This window comes from Eptatretus burgeri, chromosome 4 (assembly GCF_056783735.1).
Source record: "Eptatretus burgeri isolate ZD-2024b chromosome 4, Ebu_testis_v1, whole genome shotgun sequence".
NCBI lineage: Eukaryota > Metazoa > Chordata > Myxini > Myxiniformes > Myxinidae > Eptatretus > Eptatretus burgeri.
Genome location: NC_140964.1, coordinates 28,637,360 through 28,658,587, shown reverse-complemented (window position 1 = coordinate 28,658,587; position 21,228 = coordinate 28,637,360). Strand labels below are relative to the sequence as shown.

Below are 21,228 nucleotides of genomic sequence, written 5' to 3'. Positions count from 1 at the left end.
AGTCCATTCAAACATATTTATTATTTTCTTTACATCCTCTAACTTATTGGTTTTTAAATTGATTCGCATATTTGTTTTATTTACCTTTGTTTTAGATATTTTTTCAATAAGACTTATTTGATATTTTTCACATTCATTATGTTTTCCATTTATATACCAAGACTGAGATTTTCTCCACTCTTTAGTTTGACTAATACTTGGTTCGACCATTTATATATTGTGAAAAACGCGGCGGAAGCCCTTAAAAACCCTAACCCATCTTCCCATCGTTAAAACTTGTGTCCATATGGAACACAATCTATTCTATTCACTCTATCATACAATACCCATATGGAACACAATCTATTTTATACACTCTATCATACAATATCCATATGGAACACAATCTATTCCATTATCTAAAATAAATCTTTTATCATCAAAGGCTCCTAATGCCTTTTTATTTACTTCTTCACTATATATCTTATGTTTATAACTTCTTATTGTATTCATTTTCCTATATTCTTCTTTCTTATTCATCAAACAATTATAATAATTTCTAAAAGTTATTGATTTCTTTATTACATATTTCTTTATTCCCTTTAACCTTTTATCAATCTGATCACCATACTTATAAGCATATGCCTTTGCTCTCAATCCAATAAACTCACTCATTACTTTTCCACCCAACTCATCCTTAAACTTACCAATAACCTTTTCATTCTTTTTTGAAAATAACTCACTCTTCTTACTAAAATTACTTGTATCATATACTCCAATGTTTTTCTTCATATCCTTATAAACATCGTCAGTTTTTATATCTAGAATAAAACTATCGGTGTCCATATACAACAATGAAGCATTTTCACCATACTCTTTCTTTAAATCATTATACAAATAATCATACATCAATATCTTTGATAAATCAAGAACTGCTGTTCCAATATAAATTGGTTTATCCATGACAATACTTTCCTTTTTCATATGAATAGCAGAAAAGTTCTCTGAAAAAACCTCTTCTCTCTCAAAACTTGGTTTATTTATCAATCTAGAAGCTTCTTTCCAAGATGTTGCAAATCTAATGTTTTGCCTGTTTCTAACATTCTCCATTGTCTTTCCAAAGACAGCATTATTCATCAATTTATAGAATTCCCCTTCAAATTTTACTTTTGTATTTGTTCTCATATCTGTATTGAATTTAATATACTTTTTCATCCAAGGACTTTGTTTAAATTTTAAAACTCTATGAATTTTAGCTACTCTCAACCCAGCAGATAAATATTGTCTCAAGTTCCTTTGATGCAAAACATATCCCTCTTTATCATAGAATGTTGTTAATAACTTTTCTGTTGATTTGCCTTTAATATTAAAACTTTTATGATAATCACTGAACCATTCTTTCTTTGGGGTTTCTTTCTCACATGCAAAAGGAAGGTCTTTATGCTTATTATGAAGATCACTCGGGTACTTCAAATCAACTTCAAAATAATAACCTTCTTCTTTGTCATTCAATTTCTCTTGAGAAGAAATAACAATATTCATCAAAGCCTTTTCATAATCCTTTTCTTCCACCCACTCTAATTTACCATAAGGCAGAGATTGAGACATTGCCCATCCATACAAATTATTAGCATCAAAGTACATCAAATAATTACTATCTTTTTCACTCTCATAATTTGGAAGATATTTATTATTTGCTTTAGCATATCTTTTTGAACATACTTGTGATATTCCACCTCTCTTAGACTTCTCAATCATCAAAAGCATATCTACATCACTGACTAAATCTATATCTTGTTTTGTCATTTTCAACATTGCACTCCAAGCTAAACCAGGAGCTGTGAAATAGTGGGCAGGATCTAATCCATAACAATTTTTATTATGACACAGTGATCTAAAAGCTTCAAACACATCAGCTAACAATAAAACATCTGTTTTTAGATACAAATCATGATATTCTCCAAGGTTCTTTATCTTAAATAATTTCCAAATTTCTTGTGCGTGTTTATATTCCTTATCACTTATCTCTTCTTCATAAAGGTTATTATAGAAACTTTCTTTTGAAGGAAGTTGTGTTTCTTTAAATCTCATAAATGAATCCATATAACCATAAGGATAAATTCCCTTACTTGTAAGAATTTTCTCTTTACTTTGAATTTCATTCCTTGTTTCAATTTCCTCTCTAGTTAGAATTCCCTCTTTAATCAGAATTTCATCTATAATCAGAATTTCCTCTTTAGTTAGAATTTCATTCTTTGTTCGAATTTTCTGTATAATTAGAATTTCATCTTCAGTTAGAATTTCTTCATTCATTTCCTCATTAATTAGAATTTCCTCTTTACTTTGAATTCTCTCTTTAATCTGAATTTCCTCTTTAGTTAGAATTTCCTCTTTTGGAAAGAATGAATTAAGATTTGGAAAAGAGCCCGTGGAGCTTAGATTTGATGCGAGGTTGGCTAGTGGTGTTCCCATAAACTTGTAAGAATCAAGAAACCTTATACGAGTTATAGGTTTTGTGAATATCATTTTTGTAAATGAAATATACTTTTGACTTGTGTTTGTTATGGCAGAAATATTCCCTGGTGTTTTTGAAAGTTCATTTATAAATAGATGTGTATCATAGTTGGCGCTGTTGTGAAGAAAGACTGGAATAAAAGAAGGTAATTTATAATTAAGATTACAACAGGAATGAGCGGGACCTCTATATTTACCAGTAAGATGACAATGATCCCTAACTTTAGACTCCTCAATTTCCTCCTCACAAATATGACAGATATTGTTCTTTCTAAATTCTAATTTTTCTTCTATGGTTAATTTCATCGGTTCATTTGTTTCTTTCATTAATTTAGTTAGTCTTATACAATCCTTTTCTAATCGTTTTACAAACTCTTGTGAAGCATTTTTTCCACTATACTGTTCAAGTTTATTATACTTTTCTCCAACAGATGATTTGATATAATAACAGAAACCACAAGGAATATGTTTTTGATATTTATTTGTATATGGTTCTTTTGGATTAGGAGAAGCAGTATTTATCTTTTAAGGATACATTCAAAATCAGCGTATATCACAAATGGGTGCATGATAGATTTATTATAATCTTCAAAAGAAATCTTTTCACCAGGTTTAGGCATTGTAATTACAGCTGATTTATGATTACTACAATATTTTGAATGTTGTTCTAATCGTTCTTTTGTATGAAATGAATTAAGACATCGCTTACAAGGATATATTTTGTTTGCTGTTCTGAATACCTGAGAAGAGATTAATCTTGATAAATTATTGATGTATGTGTAATGTGAATTCTTTCCAACACTAAAATATAAAAGATCAATGTGTGTTTCTTCATTTTTATAGTTGTTTGAAATTTTTAATATTTGAACTTTGTTTGTATCCGTTAATCCATATACATTAATAGAAAGATTATTCTTTTTCTCAAATTTAGGAATATCTGTTAGTGGCATTGGGAAATTAAAATCTTTAATGTCCAAGGTATTCTCATATTTCATATATTGTTTTACTCTTTCTGAATTACATTTTGGTGGATGTAAGTGAGCAAGAACAGACCAGAGAAAACATTTATTATCATTATTCTTAATATTAACAACTGCCTTCTTTCGTTTTATTTCTTTTGGTAATTCAATATAAGAAGAAGCTTTAAGAGGGTTTGATTTTAGAATGTGTATATCTAAAAAGATGATTTTTTTAATATTGAATCCACTTCCTACCACTGTATTATCAACATCCTCCTCTTGTCTTGATAGTTCTTCATAAACCCCACTATTCAAAAAATCTTGAAATGATGTTATAAAATGAAGATCTGTCCTCATATAAGGAGTTTGTTCTTCATCTTGTCTTTTCATATTCATTTTCACTCCCATATAAAACTTTAAAGTTTTCATTTCTTTTAATGTCTTTTTAATAAATTTTTCAACATCAGGTTTCACTATTTCAATTGATTCAACTATTGATGATGGACCGGGTTCTCCAAATTGAAAAATCCTTATTTTTATATGCCCTTTAAATGCCCCATCAGTGTTTTCAATATAATAGTCTCCCTTTACTTTAAACTCATTTTTCTTGTGTTTTTGTGATTGAAGATGCCTATTATAACTACTCTTCAAAACATCCTTTGAGCAGGTATCACAATGTTTTCTTTCCAACTCAAGAGGGGATATTTTGTGAAATAGATTAAATGTGTGTTTGTTGGTTCGGAGGTGTTTTCTATAATGTTTATATTCGTGATTACAAACATCGCAGTATGTTGTATTCACCATATTTATATAATAAAACTTTGCTTAAACTAAAATTTCCTTGATGAAAATTTCGTTTATTTTACAGGTGTGTCTGTGCTTAAACTAAAATTTTCTTGATGAAAATTTCGTTTATTTTCCAGGTGAATCTGTGCTTAAACTAAAATTTTCTTGGTGAAAATTTCGTTTATTTTACAGGTGAATCTGTGCTTAAACTAAAATTTTCTTGATGAAAATTTCGTTTATTTTACAGGTGAATCTGTGCTTAAACTAAAATTTTCTTGATGAAAATTTCGTTTATTTTACAGGTGAATCTGTGCTTAAAACCATTTTATCCTCCAACTTTTTCACTTAATAAATACAATGTTTCAAGACACAAAAGACAAGTTTCAATCAATCTCTTCATTTGTTAAAGATGCTGAGAAATATGTCAAGGATGTAAAATTGAACAAAGATAAATATAACTATTGGATAAAAACAATTATGGTGGATATGATGAGTTCTTCAATTTACTTCAGTGGAAGGGCTTTTAGTATACCTGGAAGAACATCAATTAAGGTATCTCTAACAAAAGTTTCTCCTCTCCTTCTGGCAATATATTCAAAACTAGAAAAAGCAATGAAACAAGAAAAGGTATCAAAAAATAAAAACCTTATGGATGAAGCTTTAGAAAGAAAAGATAAGACCATCTGTAATATGCAAGGAGAAATTTGTATTTTTTTCAACAACCCTAAAGATATAAATCCTGATGAAATAAAGGATGTTAATATATCAGGTGAAATGACATTTCGTTCAATTGTAGTTAAGGATCATTTTAAAATTACCTTTAATATAAAAAATGTAGCAGTTGAATCTGTTAATGAAAAAATGTATATCGATATCGATGGTAATGTTTTTTCTACTAATTAAATGAGCCAATATTCAACTGAAGATTTTGAAGATTATGAGAGTGATTATGATACCGAGAGTTTGCATTCAAACGATAGTTATGACACCGAGAGTTTGTGTTCAAATGATAGTTATGAAAGTATAAATTATTCTGAAAGTATCGAAGATGATATCGAAGATGAATTTCAGTTTAAGTAAAGTTTTACTTTATAAATATGAATAGTTTACTCGATTTTGAGCCTCTTGAATTCCATGATTCTCCATATGACAAATTTGAGAATTGTCCTGCGTGTGAAAGACGGGGATTAAACACAGAGTCAAAAGCCTATAAACAATGTATATTCTGTGATTATCTTCTAATTAATGATAATCAAAAATATAAAAAGGAAAATAATTCTTTTAGATTTACACCAAAAATGAATTACTTTACAAGATTGATTCGAGAAATGAATGTAAAGAACGAGGGTGAGAACACACCTTTCCTTACAAGGGAAGAAACTGAACGTATTAGAGAAATGTTCAAAGGATTGTTGTTATATCTTATTCATGGATGTGATTTTCAGGGAAATATCAACACAAGATATTGCATAAATAAAATAATGGATTATCTTGAAATTAAACCTGAACTTAGGATAAAATATAGAATTTCGAAAAAAGCCAAGAATAAATTAAATAACCTGTTTTCCAAATATATAAATGAATGATTTTTTACCTATTTGGGAAAATAAGATAAAATTTGACAACCATAAAAATCTCCCAAATTCATTAAGATGCCTCATAGTTGGTTCAAGTGGATGTGGAAAAACCTGCTTACTTTTAAAGATGCTCCTCACTCCCAACTTTTTAGATTATGATAATTTAATAATTTTCACAAAGTCGAGTTTTCAACCAGAGTATCAACTACTCTCACAAGGTTTTAATGCTGGTCTTCAAAAAGAAGATATAATCGGTTTATTTAAACTTCAAAAAAACCTAAATGATTTTAACATTGAAGATATAATACAACTATTTTGTGATACACAGAGATGTAAAAAGAAATCAAAACCGATAACTTGTATTCTGAGTGATAATACGGATGATATACCGTCTCCCCAAGATTTGGATAAATCCAAAAAGAACCTCGTTATCTTTGATGATTGTGTTAATGAGAGAAACCAAACGGTAATGGACAGCTACTACACAAGAGGGAGACATTCTTCTTGTAATTGTATTTATCTTAGTCAATCGTACTTTCAGCTTCCTCGTCGTTCCATCAGAAACAATGCTAATACTTTTATTTTATTCAAGTTAAATTCAATAGATATAAACAATTTTTGGAGAGACAATTGTTCTACATTATGTAGTAAAAAGGAATTTGGGGATTACATGAAACACACGACTGAAAAATATAAATATATTGTTGTGAAACAAGATGAGATATTAAATGATATTTTTCAATAAATAAATGGATGCGAAAGAAAGAGCAAGAAGATTTAGGGAACATCAAGAGTTGGTTTCAAAAGTTGTAAAACAGCAGGAAGACATAAAGAAGAAACGCAGACAGAAACTAACGGGCGAAGAAGCATTTGAAAGAAAACAAGAGAAATTTTTTAAACCACTTTTAAAAACTTCCCAAGGAAAAATGAAAGATGTTTCCACAGTTCCCACGGTAGAATATACTCCTAAAAACTTCAAATGTTAAAAGATTTCAGTCAAATGACGGAGGAAGAATTAGTGCATTTAGGAGAATTAGAATATGATGATGAAGGTTTATTTCAACAACTGGAAGAGATTAATCGACCCCTGATTATATTGTGAATGCTCTTCAAAACAATGAATATTCAGCGGATTCAAAAACCAAAGCAGGACTCATTCCAACAGAACAATCAGCAATATTTCATCTTGTTCAAGAAAAGGTATTGATATTTAATGATGAATTAAGGTTCTTGGGTTCTGCTCAACCCCCTGTTAAACTAACTCCGAGATTAATGTTTCTTCTCACAAAAGATGGAAGACAAGGTTCAACTGTGAGGGATGAATCAAAGTATATTGATAAACCATTGGATATGGAAAATAATGATGATAGAGTATATATTGATCTGCTGAACACTCTAAATTATAAGGTTATTCTTTCTGGTAAAAGTAGGAAGAATGAGAAGGAGAAACACATTATTCAGGCTTTAAGTATCCTTGGTTCAGGTGTTAGTTTTCTTCCAAATGACCCATCGCAATTAGTTAATAGACTGTTATTGTTGTTAGGCAGTAAGAAGGCTGGAAATAACAATTGTTTTAATGAAGCATCAGCCATTTTAGACCAGTTGATGAACATGAAAATAATTAATAAATATCAATATAAAGACATTTTATCTCATATTAAATAAGATGAGAAGCACAATCCTTAGTTTCAATTTCACAACAAGCGACCACACATCTTCATTCCCATACCCACTACAACTTGACACAACAAAAGAATATGAGGCATCTTTATTGTCCATGGAAACTTATAATACCTTATTTAATATAACCGAGAAAAATGACAAGTTTAGTTATAATCCAGGAAGTGGATACAAAACGATAACAGTCTCACCCGGAGCATATGAGATTTCTCAAATATCTTCCGAAATTGCTCGTCTTATGAAAGAACAGGGTGATGAACCAAAAAATATTGTTATAAACATTCAAAAACATACTTCAAAATCAACGATTAAAGTTAAAAATAACTACAAGGTTGATTTCACAATTGATAATTCATTTAGAGAGTTATTGGGTTTCTCCTCAAAAAGATTGAAACTAATGGGACGTTTTACAGTGATAATGTCATTCAAATATCCTCAGGAATAAATTCGGTGTTAATTCACTGTGATTTGATTGATGGTGCTTATAATGATGGGAAAAAAACAAATACAATATTTTCATTCAGCGCATACTCAACCCCAATTGGTTATAAATTCAATATGGAACCCAAAAATTTGGTTTATCTACCTGTGTCAGGAAAAACCATACACAGAGTAAATTTTAGGATAACCGACCAAGATAATCGTGTGATTTCTTTTAATGGAGAAGTTATATCCATCAGAATTCACCTACGTGAAGTTTTCCAATAAATAAATACGATGGTTATTGTGAGGAAACACGAGTTGGGAAAATATAAAATAATTACAGGGGATGGGATGTTCCTTTCCCCATACTACAAGGGTGAAGGTATGTATCTTGGTAGAGGATACTATAAACCTAAGAGACAAAGGGGTGTTGGGCATCAATTTAGAGGAGATGGGATAATTGATACTCTCATGGGTATTGGTTCAACTATTCTTAAACATAAAGATCTAATTGGTTCAACTGCTTCTGCTGTGGGAAATGTTGCAGGTGCTGTAAAGAGTATAAAAGATGCCCAGAAGGAATCTCATAAATTACAAGCAATAAAAGAAATTAAGAAAGGCAAAACTCAGTTGTCCACCCAAGAACGACAGAAAATAATTCAAATACTTGGATCAGGGTTTCAAAAGTTTTAACATCTTTTTTTTCCTAAATAAATACAAGTATGGAAGCAATTGATAGTATCTATGATTTGGATGATACTATTATTATCTCAAACTCCACTAAAAAAGAAGATTACTTCAAGGTAAATGCAATAACTGGAACAGACTGGAATACGAATGGTACAAAAAGTTTTGAAATAAATAATCAACAAACCTATTTGAATCTCTCCGAAAGTTTCTTGTTGTGTAAATTTAAATTCACTAAGGCTGGGAATAACACAAACGCTACACTTGTAAATGATTTCTTCTGGAAAATGTTTGATAGTGTGCGTTTGTATATTGGAACACAAGAAGTTGAAGCGGTTGATTATGTCTCTGCTGTATCTGAAATGATAAAATTTACACTCTATACATTCAGTGATAGAATGGGAAAGGGGTCTGTCGAAGGTTTTATTCCTGATATGTCAACGGGAACAAACACAGACCCTGGGTATACTCAAAGGAAAGGAATGTATAATGATGATACAAAAGCAGAAAATAGTTTTACTGTGGCAGTTCCTCTTAAAGGTATATTTGGATTTTGTGATCATGATAAAGTTCTGTATGGCCTTAAAATTAGATTTCAACTACAAAGGAATGATAATGAAAATCGATTGCTTTTTGGTGTTGGTAGTGCTTTTGGTGATCAGAATAAATTTGTAATTGAGGAAATGAGTTGGTATATCAGTGAATATACTCCTAATCTTAAAACAGAAGAGATGTTGAATCGAAGACTTAACTCAAAGAAACCACTCAGTGTATCATACCTCAAAAGAAGATGTCAACACGTTAAACTCAATCAAACTACTTACACGTGGAATTTGGGTGTTCTGGAAGGAAAGCCACGATATCTGTGGATCATTTTTAAAAAGCCAGATGGTGATACTGCGACTGATAAGAATAATGCATTGAGTGATAATGCTAAGGTGAAACAACTTCGCGTTTCTCTAGATGGAACATTTTACCCACGAGATAGATTGGAAATTAATTGGGAAAAAATGATTTTGCTGAAGCATACAAGTCTTACCAAAAGGTGTGTGAAAGTAATGGAAATAAAGAACCTATTTTGGATATGACAGCATTTAAAAGTTTGTATACAATCTATGCGTTTGACCTGAGCGCTCAAAAGGAAACTATAAAGTCTAATCGAGTGGATACTTCCCTATACATTGAAAGAGGAGAGAGTGAAGAAGTTGATACATATTGTTTGCTTTTGGAAGAAACAGAATTGCAGATTAATACAGATAATGGTGTGATGATTAGTCTCACATAATTTTTTGTTAAATAAATGAGTGGCAAAGTACCAACTGGGGTATATGTTAATCAAATCAATCTTCATAAACTATCATCTTGTGTTCAAAATCAAAAGCCTTGTACGATTAACGTTAATACAATTCAGAGAAAAGGAGCAGTAAGAATTGATGTTTTTCTCACAAGAGAACAGGTTAAAATCTTGAATGACACTGGCTCACTTAAAATTAAAATGACAAAACCAATGTTGAAAAAATATTCAATAAGAGAGACGAGTGGAGGATTTCTCCCATTTCTAATTCCTTTATTTGCTGGTTTAAGTGCGGTTGGAGCATTGACGGGTGGTATTTCAACAGCGGTGAAAACTGCCAACGAAAGGAAGGCTCAACTCCAGGCTCAAAAAGAATTGGAAAGACATAACAAAGAGTTGGAGAAACAAATTAGTGGAAGTGGTGTAATTGTCGATTTTGCTGAAAAACTTGAAGGTCTGCCTGATAAAGCGAGATTGCTAGTTGGAGATATGCTTTCTTCTATAGCACAAGCAGGTGTAAAATTAACGAAAAGAGGTAATGGATTATATCTCTCTAATAAATAAATGAGCATTGATGAGTGGTTGAAAGAATTTGGAAAGAATACAACATCAAATTTACAACTTGTCAAATATTGTAAGAAATTAAAAATTCATAATGTGGTTATTTGTATGAGAGATGAATTAACAAATGTGCCGAAACATACAAAGAATATTATTATGAACTTAGAAGATAATAATGGGAACGGTTCTCATTGGGTTTGTATTTTTAATAGTCAAGACAAATATTATTTTGATAGTTTTGGTCTTCCACCACCTGTTGAAGTCATAAAATTCTTACAGAATGGTGTTTATCAAACATTTCAAGTCCAAGAATTAAATTCCAAGTGTTGTGGCCAATTATGCCTATATGTGTTATTTCAACTCAACAAAAATAAAAAATTTTATGATATTATTTTTAATCTAATATAAATGACTTATGTTGGTAAAGATGGTTCTATCTTTGGTGTATCTCAAGAACTGGATATTGATTTATCAAATTATTACACAAAGGCACAGGCTGAACGACATAAATATAATATAACCAAAAATATTAACATGAAAAATGCTTATAAATTAAAAAATTATCCAAGCCCGACTGACGCGAATGACTTGGTGAGATTAAGCGATTTATCACAATATATATCCTTAAATAAAACAGCCGTGTATTCCAAAGATACAGAAGTGTTGATATTATCTCCAGGTCATACAGAATTCACAGTTCGAATTAAAATAAATTTTTATAAAGAAGGGCGTATCGTTTGTTTGAGAATAGAACAATGGGGGTATGATATGAATGATTTAGGGTATAATTGGTCATTTAAAATTAACCTCGAAGACCTGGAACAATTAAATCAGTCTCGTAAGGAAGAATATTATCCACTTGGTATCGAGAATGAGTTTTGTGGGGCTACGATTAGTAAACAACAAATAAAAGAATTTAATAAGGGTAAATATAATAATGGTTTTGCCCTTGTTTATCTCATGAAAACAGAAAAAACAGGATTATATATAATAAGTAAGGAAATACAAAATGATTTAACTATGGGAAGATGGGGAGGTGTTTCGTGCCATAATATTGTTCTAACATATATTTCTAATACATAAATGACAGCAAGAAGGCTTCAAGAAAATTATCATTTCTGTGTCCAAGCATACCTTCAAGAAAAGGGTATTCGGTATTTTAATAAATATGTTCTACAACATAAGAATGAGGTATTTTCAATAAAAGATTGGCATTATGCTGATGTTGATAAACCGACAACTTTAGATTTAATTAGAATGTTAAATAATGAAAAAATTATAAAGTTAAGAAAAGGTAAGGCTCTTTTAGAAATTCAAAAGAAATTTTATTGGTTTCCTGTTGTAAAAAATTATTTTGGATACAGGAATAACAAGAAATCCTGATGAATATATGTATAATATTCTATGGGGTGTAAGCGATTCAAGGATAGTAAGGGATGAGGAAGGAGTTGAAGAAGAGAGGGAAGAGGAGGAAAAGGAGAAGAGGGAGAAGAAAGAGAAGGAGGAAAAAGAGAAGAGAGAGAAGGAGGAGAGGGAGAAGAGAGAGAGGGAGGAAAGAGAGAAGAGAGAGAGGGAGGAGAGAGAGAAGAGAGAGAGGGAGGAGAGGGAGAAGAAAGAGAAGGAGAGGGAGGAGAGGGAGAAGAAAGAGAAGGAGGAAAAAGAGAAGAGAGAGAAGGAGGAGAGGGAGGAAAGAGCGAGACAAAATAAATATCAAAATATGGAAACCAGTGAGATTAAAAAAAGATTAAGGGTATTACAGAAAATAACTCAACCCACCGAGGAGGAAAAGAAAGAATTGACAAGTCTATTTGCAATACTTTCGACAAGACTATTAGCATCGACAAGATATGGATTTTAATTCAAGTTTTTCATTTTTTTTTTTTCTTAAATAAATGGAGGAGAGAGTGAAGGCATTTCTAAGGATTCTTTATGTTTTAAAAATTAAGATTCAAATGTGCATGTTGGAAACTAAAAGGTTTTTGCACTCTGCAGGAATTTTTCTCATAAATAAATGAGTTATTGTCTCAAATGTAAAAAGAAAACTAATACTAAAAATATTTCATATATTAAAAGTAAAAATAACAGGGTTATACAAAAAGGTATATGTTCGGTGTGTGGTTCAAAAAAATCAATTTATCTCCCAACACAAACTAGGAGGAGATATCCAAAAGTTTTTATCAGGAAGTAAATTTACAACTACTGGAATACCAGGGGAATTACATCTTCCAGGGTATTCTTTCTGTGGCCCAGGCACAAACTTGGATAAAAGATTAGATGAGGCAGACAATCCTAAATCCTGGAGTAAGCCTATCAATAGAGTTGATGAAGTGTGCATGAGACACGATATTGATTATGGGAATACCACAACGTTGCAAGAAAAGCATGAAGCCGATAGAGAAATGTTGTATAATTTGTCTCTGATACAAAATCCAACCTTGAGAGAAAAAGTTGATCGGTTCATTGTGAAGAAGATGATCAGTGCTAAATTGAAACTTGGACTTGGAAATTCAAAAAACTTATAGGCTCTAATGATGCCATTAAGACTGAAGAGCAATTAGCTGATGAATTACATAAACCAATATTCACAAAGTTTCAGAGAAGGAAAGTTTATTCCAAGGAAGTTGATTATATCTGGTCTGCTGATTTGATTGAACTCAATAATGATAAGGGGTACAAGTATGCTTTAACCGTTATTGATTTGAGGAGTAGATATGTGTGGGTTGTCCCTTTAAAAACAAAACAGGTAATACTCTTATGTTAGCTTTTCAACAGATATTTAATAAAAGTAAGAGAAAACCTAAAAATTGTGGACTGATGAGGGTAGAGAGTTTTATAACAAGACATTTATGAATTTTCTAAAAAATAACAGTATTACATTATACAGTACCTTTAATGAAGGGAAGGCAGTTGTTGTTGAACGTTTTAATCGTACCTTAAAAGAGAGACTATATAAAAAATTCACACAACTCGGTTCACAACAATGGTCATCTTTTATTCAGGATATTGTGGATAAGTATAATGACACGATTCACACGGCAACAAATATGAAACCATCAGAAACATTTACAAAATTAAAATATGAAAAAGAGATTAATGTCAGAAAACCTAAGTTCAAAGTTGGTGATATCGTAAGAATATATCGGTGGAAATCTCATTTTGAAAAAGGTTATATGAAAAGATGGACCAACGAGCTTTTTAAAATTGTTGATGTAATAGATACGGTTCCTTGGACTTATAAGATATATGATTTGGAAGGGGAAGAGATTTTAGGTTCATTTTATTCACAGGAATTACAAAATACAAAGATAAATTGAAATTTTTTGACTCCGCCCCTTTTTGGCTCCACCCACACAAGCCCCCGCCCACACAAGCCCCGCCCACACAAACCCCACACAAACCCCACCACACACCCCCCCACAAGCTCCAATAAATTGAAATTTTTGACTCCGCCCCTTTTGACTCCGCCCACACACGCCCCTCCCACCGAAGCCCTGCCCACACAAACCCCACACAAACCCCACACAAGCTCCACACAACCTCCACACAAAAACTCCACACAAGCTCCACACACACAAACCCCACACAAGCTCCACCCATATTCATCATATTCACATAATTAGTGATTAGTTAATTAGTTCCCCACACACACAACATATTTATTTAATTAAAAAATTATCCACCCATCCACACAAGCTCCACTCATCCACCCATCCCCCCATCTCTCCACCCATCCATTTATCCCCATAAGCCTCATCCACATTCACCCCTCCCACACAAGCTCCACCCACATAAACCCCTGCCCATATAAACCCTGCCCACATAAACCCCTCCCACATAAGCCCTGCCTACACAAGCTCCACACAAAAACTCCACACACATAAACCCCTCCCACACAAGCTCCACCCACATAAACCCCCGCCCACACAAGCCCCACCCACACAAGCCCCACCCACACACGCACACCCCGCCCACACAAGCCCCTCCCACACACACCCCACCCACACAAGCCCCCACCGAAGCCCCGCCCACACAAGCCCCACCCCCTCATCCCCCCTGTGCGCCCCCACCTTTGACCCACCACCTCCCTCATCCCACCCCCACCCTTCCCCACACACACACATGGGGAGGGGAGGGATGGGATGAGGGGGTGATGGGTCATTGGGGGAGCGCACCTACCCCCCCTCCCCTCCCCCAACCCCCCCCTTTACATCTCTTTTATTCTTTTCTTGTAATTCAGAATCAAGTAATTGTAAACAAAACAAATATAATTTATTAATATTGAAAATATTAAATATTCATTTGCGAGAATGTACAATCTTTCCCAGCAATCTTCTTCAGATGCCTTGTGATTTCGAAACTCAGACACCATATTCTGTTTTGAAACAAAAAGTGGATAATAATTAGGTTCTATAAAGATAATTACATGGTAATATGAATAAGCCTCGTTGACCACTGAATTAACACACCAGGAGCCTGTCATCCTTTCAAGGTCAATAAAATGAATTCCAGTGTACTGACAAAACCACGTCCAAACTAATGATGCAACCAACATAAGGCGACATTCTAAAGAGAGAGTGATATTAATAATAATTCAGAAATATTTACCTCCAGAAAATCATGTGTTGTACGAGTGATATTAATAATAATTCAGAAATATTTACCTCCAGAAAATCATGTGTTGTACAAGATTGCTTCAACAGCTGATGTTGTGCGATAGTGCTGAAAAAAAAAAAAATAAGTCAAGGGTATAGATGAAGAGACAGACAGGGAAAGCAACACACACACACACACACACGCACACACACACACATACACACACACATAGACACACACACACGTGCCTCACCATTGGTTTAATTCATTCGAGATCAGAGACCAGTCATTATAAATCATTGGCCTCTTCAATAAGAGCAGAGAGAGGTAGGTAGAAAGACAGACAGAGAGAGAGGCACACACACGTGTCTCACCATTGGTTTAATTCCTTCGAGATGAGAGGACGTGATAAGACTTCATGCCACTCATTGAAAATGTCTTTCAATTCTCTTCTAAAATCATTGATCTCTTCAATAAGAGTATTAATTTCATGAACCACGTCGTGATATGTGAACTCAATTTCTTCCAATGCCCTGTCAGGGAAAAAATATATATATATATATCAGAATTATCATGATTTAATTAATAATCATTTGCTTCATCGTTCAAAGAGAAAAGCATACACAAACTTACCAACTCTGTAGTGGGCTGTTGGCTTCATCGGAAGAAATATCGTCCATGCCTCAGTTGTAAAAATGAAAATCCCGTCTGGCAGAAACTTTGTCTGGCGAACCGCTTATAAAGCAACGATGAGGAGATTGCTTAATCATTGGGTGTGGGCACAGGAAATGACAAGCTTCTCTTAATGATCTCATCTGGCCACCGCCCGAGTTGCAAATCGTTTTTGGACATAAACCACGCCATAAAAGTTTTGATTCAAATGTTTTCAGTTCGTGTTCTGAGATAAAATATAAACACGAGACCTTGTCTCACAGAATAGTTCCTATTTTTTCACAGCATGACAGTCCAAAACAACTTCCTCATTCACACAGCACGGCCGTGTCAAAAAACACTTCCTCATTTTCACGGCATGAACTGAAAACATTTGAAACAAAACTTTTTTTCTGGCATGGTTTATGTACAAAAATGATTTGCAACTCGGGCGGTGGCCAGATGAGATCATTAAGAGAAGTTTATCATTTCGTAATGGCACAAAAGGGGTATCTTAAAAAATATAAAGATTCAAATGTTTTGTTTTTCAATATTTTAGATGGGGATTATTGTGCAAAGAAAATTAAACTATTGAAGGAATTTGAGAATGAACAAATGTTTATAGGTTCAATGAGTGAGCTAAACAATATGCATTGGTTATTTGATAAAGAGTGTCCCGGGGCTTAGGCGTTTCAGATATTTCTTTCGAATCACCTTTAACAAATCTTTATCTTGTTGTATGGGTTATTTGAATAGAGAGCCCCTAGGTTAAAAGGGGAAATAAAAAAATGACCGTTTTTACAGCCATTTTTCCCTGCTGTGCAGGGGTTTGGCTTTTTCTTGAGGCAATGTTTTATGGCCGGATGCCCTTCCTGACACCAACCCTGGTCGCCTCTTACGACACACAGGGATATGGTACACCTATTCTAACCGGGGCATACACCGGGGCCAGTACACTGGCACTCATTTCGCCGACCTCGGAAGGATGGCAGGCTGAGTCAACCCCCTGGTGTTAATTCAGCAGCCAACGGGATTTGAACTCAGGACCCTGGGATCCCAAGCCGCCACCCTAACAACTAAGCCAACACCAGGCTCCAGGTTAAAAGGGGAGACAAATAAATATACCTTGGGCTAAAAAGGGGATTTATTTTTTCAGGGGAAAAAAAAGAAAAATTTCATGGCTGAAAATCCCCCATTCATTTACATGGGGAAAAGTGAGCCAGAACCAGTATTCTTTCGTGTGTGTGTGTGTGTGTGTGTGTGTGTGTGTGTGTGTGTGTGTGTGTGTGTGTGTGTGTGTGTGTGTGTGTGTGTGTGTGTGTGTGTGTGTGTGTGTGTGTGTGTGTGTGTGTGTGTGTGTGTGTGTGTGTGTGTGTGTGTGTGTGTGTATGTGTGATCCTAATGCTAATAACCAACTCGGGGTTGGGCTTTTGGGTTTCCCTCCCAGTTGGTTTTTGCAGAGGAATTTAGAATTATGCCATGGTTCCGACACACAATGACCTACTCTTTGTTAAATATACCATGGGATCTCTAATGTCCATGCCAGCCAATGCCGGCAGACAGGTTCCCAGTTTAATGTCCATGTGAAGGATTGTGCATTCTTCGATGAAACACCCTGCCTGCGAAATGCCACGTTGACAATGACCAGGGTCAGGAATGTAACCTAGACAAGACAGCTCAAAGCTGAGTGTGATATCTCTAAGATTTCCCGTAAACCCTTAAAAGGTTAATCACACATATTGCATATGGAGTCTGTGATACTGAAGTTTCAAAGTAGGGCATCTTTTATGCTGAGAATAGAGCTCGTGTTAATTTCATCCCAAAAACGCTCAACTTGGTCAAAATCAGTTGATTGTGGTATATAATGAAGAAGCCTGAATTCTCACACCATTCACATACAATTTTGGCCACAAAATGTACTCAAATTCGGAAATATACATTGAGAGGATGAGTACAGTATCGTTTGATGAACTTCCTGGCATTTTCCAGATTCAATTCAAATTCATCAAATCACAACACGTACGACTTGTACAGTTGGGTTAAAACCTCCTGCTGTTTACACCAGTCAGCTCTTCCTTCCTGTTAGTATTCAATATGTGGTTTTGGTCATCTTCTCACACTGTGGTTTAGTTCATTCATTATTACAAGGTTCCTTCCTTGTGCATGGTATATGTGTGGAGATCACTGCTTGTGCACCAAAATGCATTTAAAGTTTGTCATTTGAGTGAATTTTGAATTGCAAACTGAGAAAATCCTCTCTATCCTCATTTCCTTCACTAAATGTATGCTCCATTGCTCGTTATCTATTTTAGCGCATGTAGTGCATGCTTGAACATGTACCCACCATGGTAGATGTTGAAACCAGTGGTCATAAGTCAACTTCCAACTTGCTTTTCCCAAGAACAGCAAAATTCTGGCTTTCCATTTATGTATGGAAAACGGCAAAAAATATGACCCCTTTCCCCCCACCGCACCTTCCATATATTGCATGCATGTCCCTTCCTTCTCCTTATTATATTTCCTGATCCCTATCACCTTTCTCTAATTCTAACTCTTCCCACATTCTACTCTTTCATCTCCTTCATATGCTCCACTATGCTTTTTCTTTTTCTCGATACAATTTCTAAATTTAGCCCTCCCTAACTAGACCCCTTCCTCACCCATCCCCCCACCTCCACTCCCAATCAGACCAGATAGTGTAGAGTTAGCCCACTCACCTTGGAGATGTCTCATCTGGTTTGATTTGTAAACAGACTTTAATATTCTCTTCCTTCTCTCAGATAGATGTTAAACTGTGTCTCTTCTGCTGGATTTATTGGTAGACTTAAAGATCCCAGTGTTCTTTGGGAAGAGTGGATGAGTTATCATTGCCCCAAAGCTAAATCTTAAAATTCAGTACACAGTAACTTAATTTTCATGTGCAGCACCTTATTTGCATTGTACGGCACCCTGTTTGCCCTGTTACAGCACCTTGTTTGCCCTGTTTTTTATTTATTCATATGTAGCCTATGGCTACTTGGCTGCATCATTTTCTGGAGGTGTGGCCGTGCCGTTGATGCAATGCCCCGTTACCAGCACTTGTACTCATTTCACCGACCTCGGAAGGAGGCAGGCTGAGTCAACCCACCTGGTGTTAATTCAATTGGTGACAGGAGTCTGAACTCAAGACCCAAAGATCTTTAGCTAGCTACCCAAACCGTGAAGCCAACATCAGGCTTTTTGCACTGTTCTGGCACCCTGTTTGCGAGGGTGCATCACACACCCCATTTTTGTAAAATACTCACATTGATCAAGTCATACTTTTTCTTTTTCTTTTTGTTACACGAGCCTGATATAGCATTTCTGTACAATATTTCTGATTTCCGATTTTGTTTCGACCCCCTACCAAGGTCAGGTTAAAATTGGGTTCCCTACTCATGGGTTGCTTTGGCCCAATGTGAGATTTTTCAAATTTTATGGAAGTAAAAACACTTTATTATAGTAATTCAGGGACACTGATTCGAAAAATGGCCTTTAAAAGGTAGTGGGATGAAAGTTGGAAAAAAATACTTCAATTTTTTTTGAAAATTGGGCAATCTGGGAAGGAACGAAACCAATTTTTTTATTTTTTATTTCTATTATTCTTTCTAAGAAACATGACAAATTGTGGCAGTCACATCACTTTCATTGTTGCTGTTGACTGCCACCTCACTGTCATCTGCAAATGAAATGATTGAACTAGCAACACCACCAATTATCTGTACCTTCTGTTTGCCCCATCGGCCCAGTTGCGGTGACCCGTTGGCTCCGTCGCAGCTCCCCATCGGCTCCGTCGCAGCTCCCCATCGGCCCCGTCGCGACTCCCTGTAGGCCCCGTCAGCACCGTCGCGGTGACCGTCGACCCCATCGTGGCAGCCCATCAGTTCCCCGTCGGCACCGTCGCCCCCTTCGTAATGCCCCATCGCCCCCATCATGGCACCCCATCAGCTTCGTCACCCCCGTCGTAGCGCCCCATTGCCCCCATCGTGGCGCCCCGTTGCCCCCTGCACAGCACGCCGTCAGCCCTGACGCCCCTGTCGCGGTGCCCCGTCGGCTCCGTCGCCCCCTGTCACGGCACCCCGTCGGCCCTGTCGCTCCAGTCGCAGCGTCCCGTTAGCCCAGTCGGCCCCGTCGGCTCTGTCAAGGCACCCTGTCGGCCCCATCGCGGCACTCCGGCCCCATCGCAGAACCCCATCGGCCCCATCGCAGAACCCCATCGGCCCCATCGTGGCGCCCCATCAGCACCGTCGCGGTACCCCATTGTCCCCGTCATGACGTCCTGTCGTCCCTGTCGCAGCGCCCTGTCAGCCCCATCGCCCCCGTCATGGTGACCCATCATTCCTCTCGCAGCACCCCGTCAGCTCCATCACCCCCGCCGCGATGCCCCCATTGCCCCCATCCCAGTGTCCTGTCGCGGCACCCCGTGGCGACAGTCGCCGCACCCCGTGGCCCCCATCACGGCACCCCATGGCCCCCATCACGGCACCCCATGGCCCCCATCACGGCACCCCATGGCCCCCATCACGGCACCCCATCGCCCCCGTCACGGCACCCTGTCGCCCCTATTGCAGCACCCCGTTGGCCCTGTTGCGGCACCTTCGTCAGCCCCTTCAGCCCCATAGCAGCGTCCCATCAGCCATGTCATGGCGCCCCATCGGCCCCGTCGCAGCACCCCGTTGGCCCCGTCACGGCACCCTGTCGCAGCGCCCCGTCAGCCCCATTGCCCCCGTCACGGTGCTCCGTCATCCCTGTCGCCTCCATCGTGGCCCCTTCGGCCCCGCCGCCCCAATCACGGCACCCCTTCGACCCCATCGTGGCACTCCGTTGGCCCCGTTGCGGCACCCGGTCGGCCCCTTCGGCCTCGTCGGCCCTGTCACGGCATCACGTCGGCCTCGTCGCAGGACAAACACCATTGTAGATTTCAGTTTATGCACGTGAATGTGAATTACAAGGATTGTACAAATGATACATAGGATTTTAACGTGGGTTCCAAGCATCCTGTGCTATCAGTTCAAATGGAAATGTAAAGCAGGCCAAGCCATTCAGGTTTGTTCTTGGCATGTTTCACAAATAATTTAGATTTCTTTACAAGCCCTGTTATTCACACTTACACGTGAGAGAAAAACGCTGTTCAACTACTGTTTACTCTGTGTAGCACCCTCTTTACTCTGACCAAGGGCCACAGCCTGAGTACAGAAGAGGAGAGTGAGAATGGAAGTATGGCAGGGGTGTTTCACTCTGAGATTAATGTATGGATGGAATGGTCTCCCTGGAAAGGTAGTCGTGGAAGAGACAGTCGGTAGGTTTGTTTGATAGGTACCAAGAAGCAATAGAGATATCAGTACATGGATATTGACTGAAATGATAGAGAGTTGTGTGTGCGTGCGTGCGTGCGTGCGTGCATTGTGGATGTGATGTCTGAGAGGATCTCATCGAAAGGTGATTAATTACTGCACATACAACCATGATTCCACCCCACCAATCTCAAAACACAACTAAATTGTAA

The 21,228-nt window shown here is 36.5% G+C and overlaps 2 long non-coding RNA genes across 2 annotated transcripts in view; both read right to left on the bottom strand.

Moving 5' to 3' along the window:
- The window catches only part of LOC147027697 (uncharacterized), a 308,214-nt gene that overhangs the window by 7,010 nt on the left and 279,976 nt on the right, over window positions 1-21,228 (bottom strand). The window lies entirely within an intron of this gene.
- On the bottom strand, window positions 14,676-19,998 carry LOC147027699 (uncharacterized). The gene is made up of 3 exons (XR_015057219.1): window positions 15,428-19,998; window positions 15,122-15,179; window positions 14,676-14,832 (listed from the first exon to the last, which is right to left on the bottom strand). It is a non-coding gene; the product is annotated as an uncharacterized LOC147027699 (long non-coding RNA).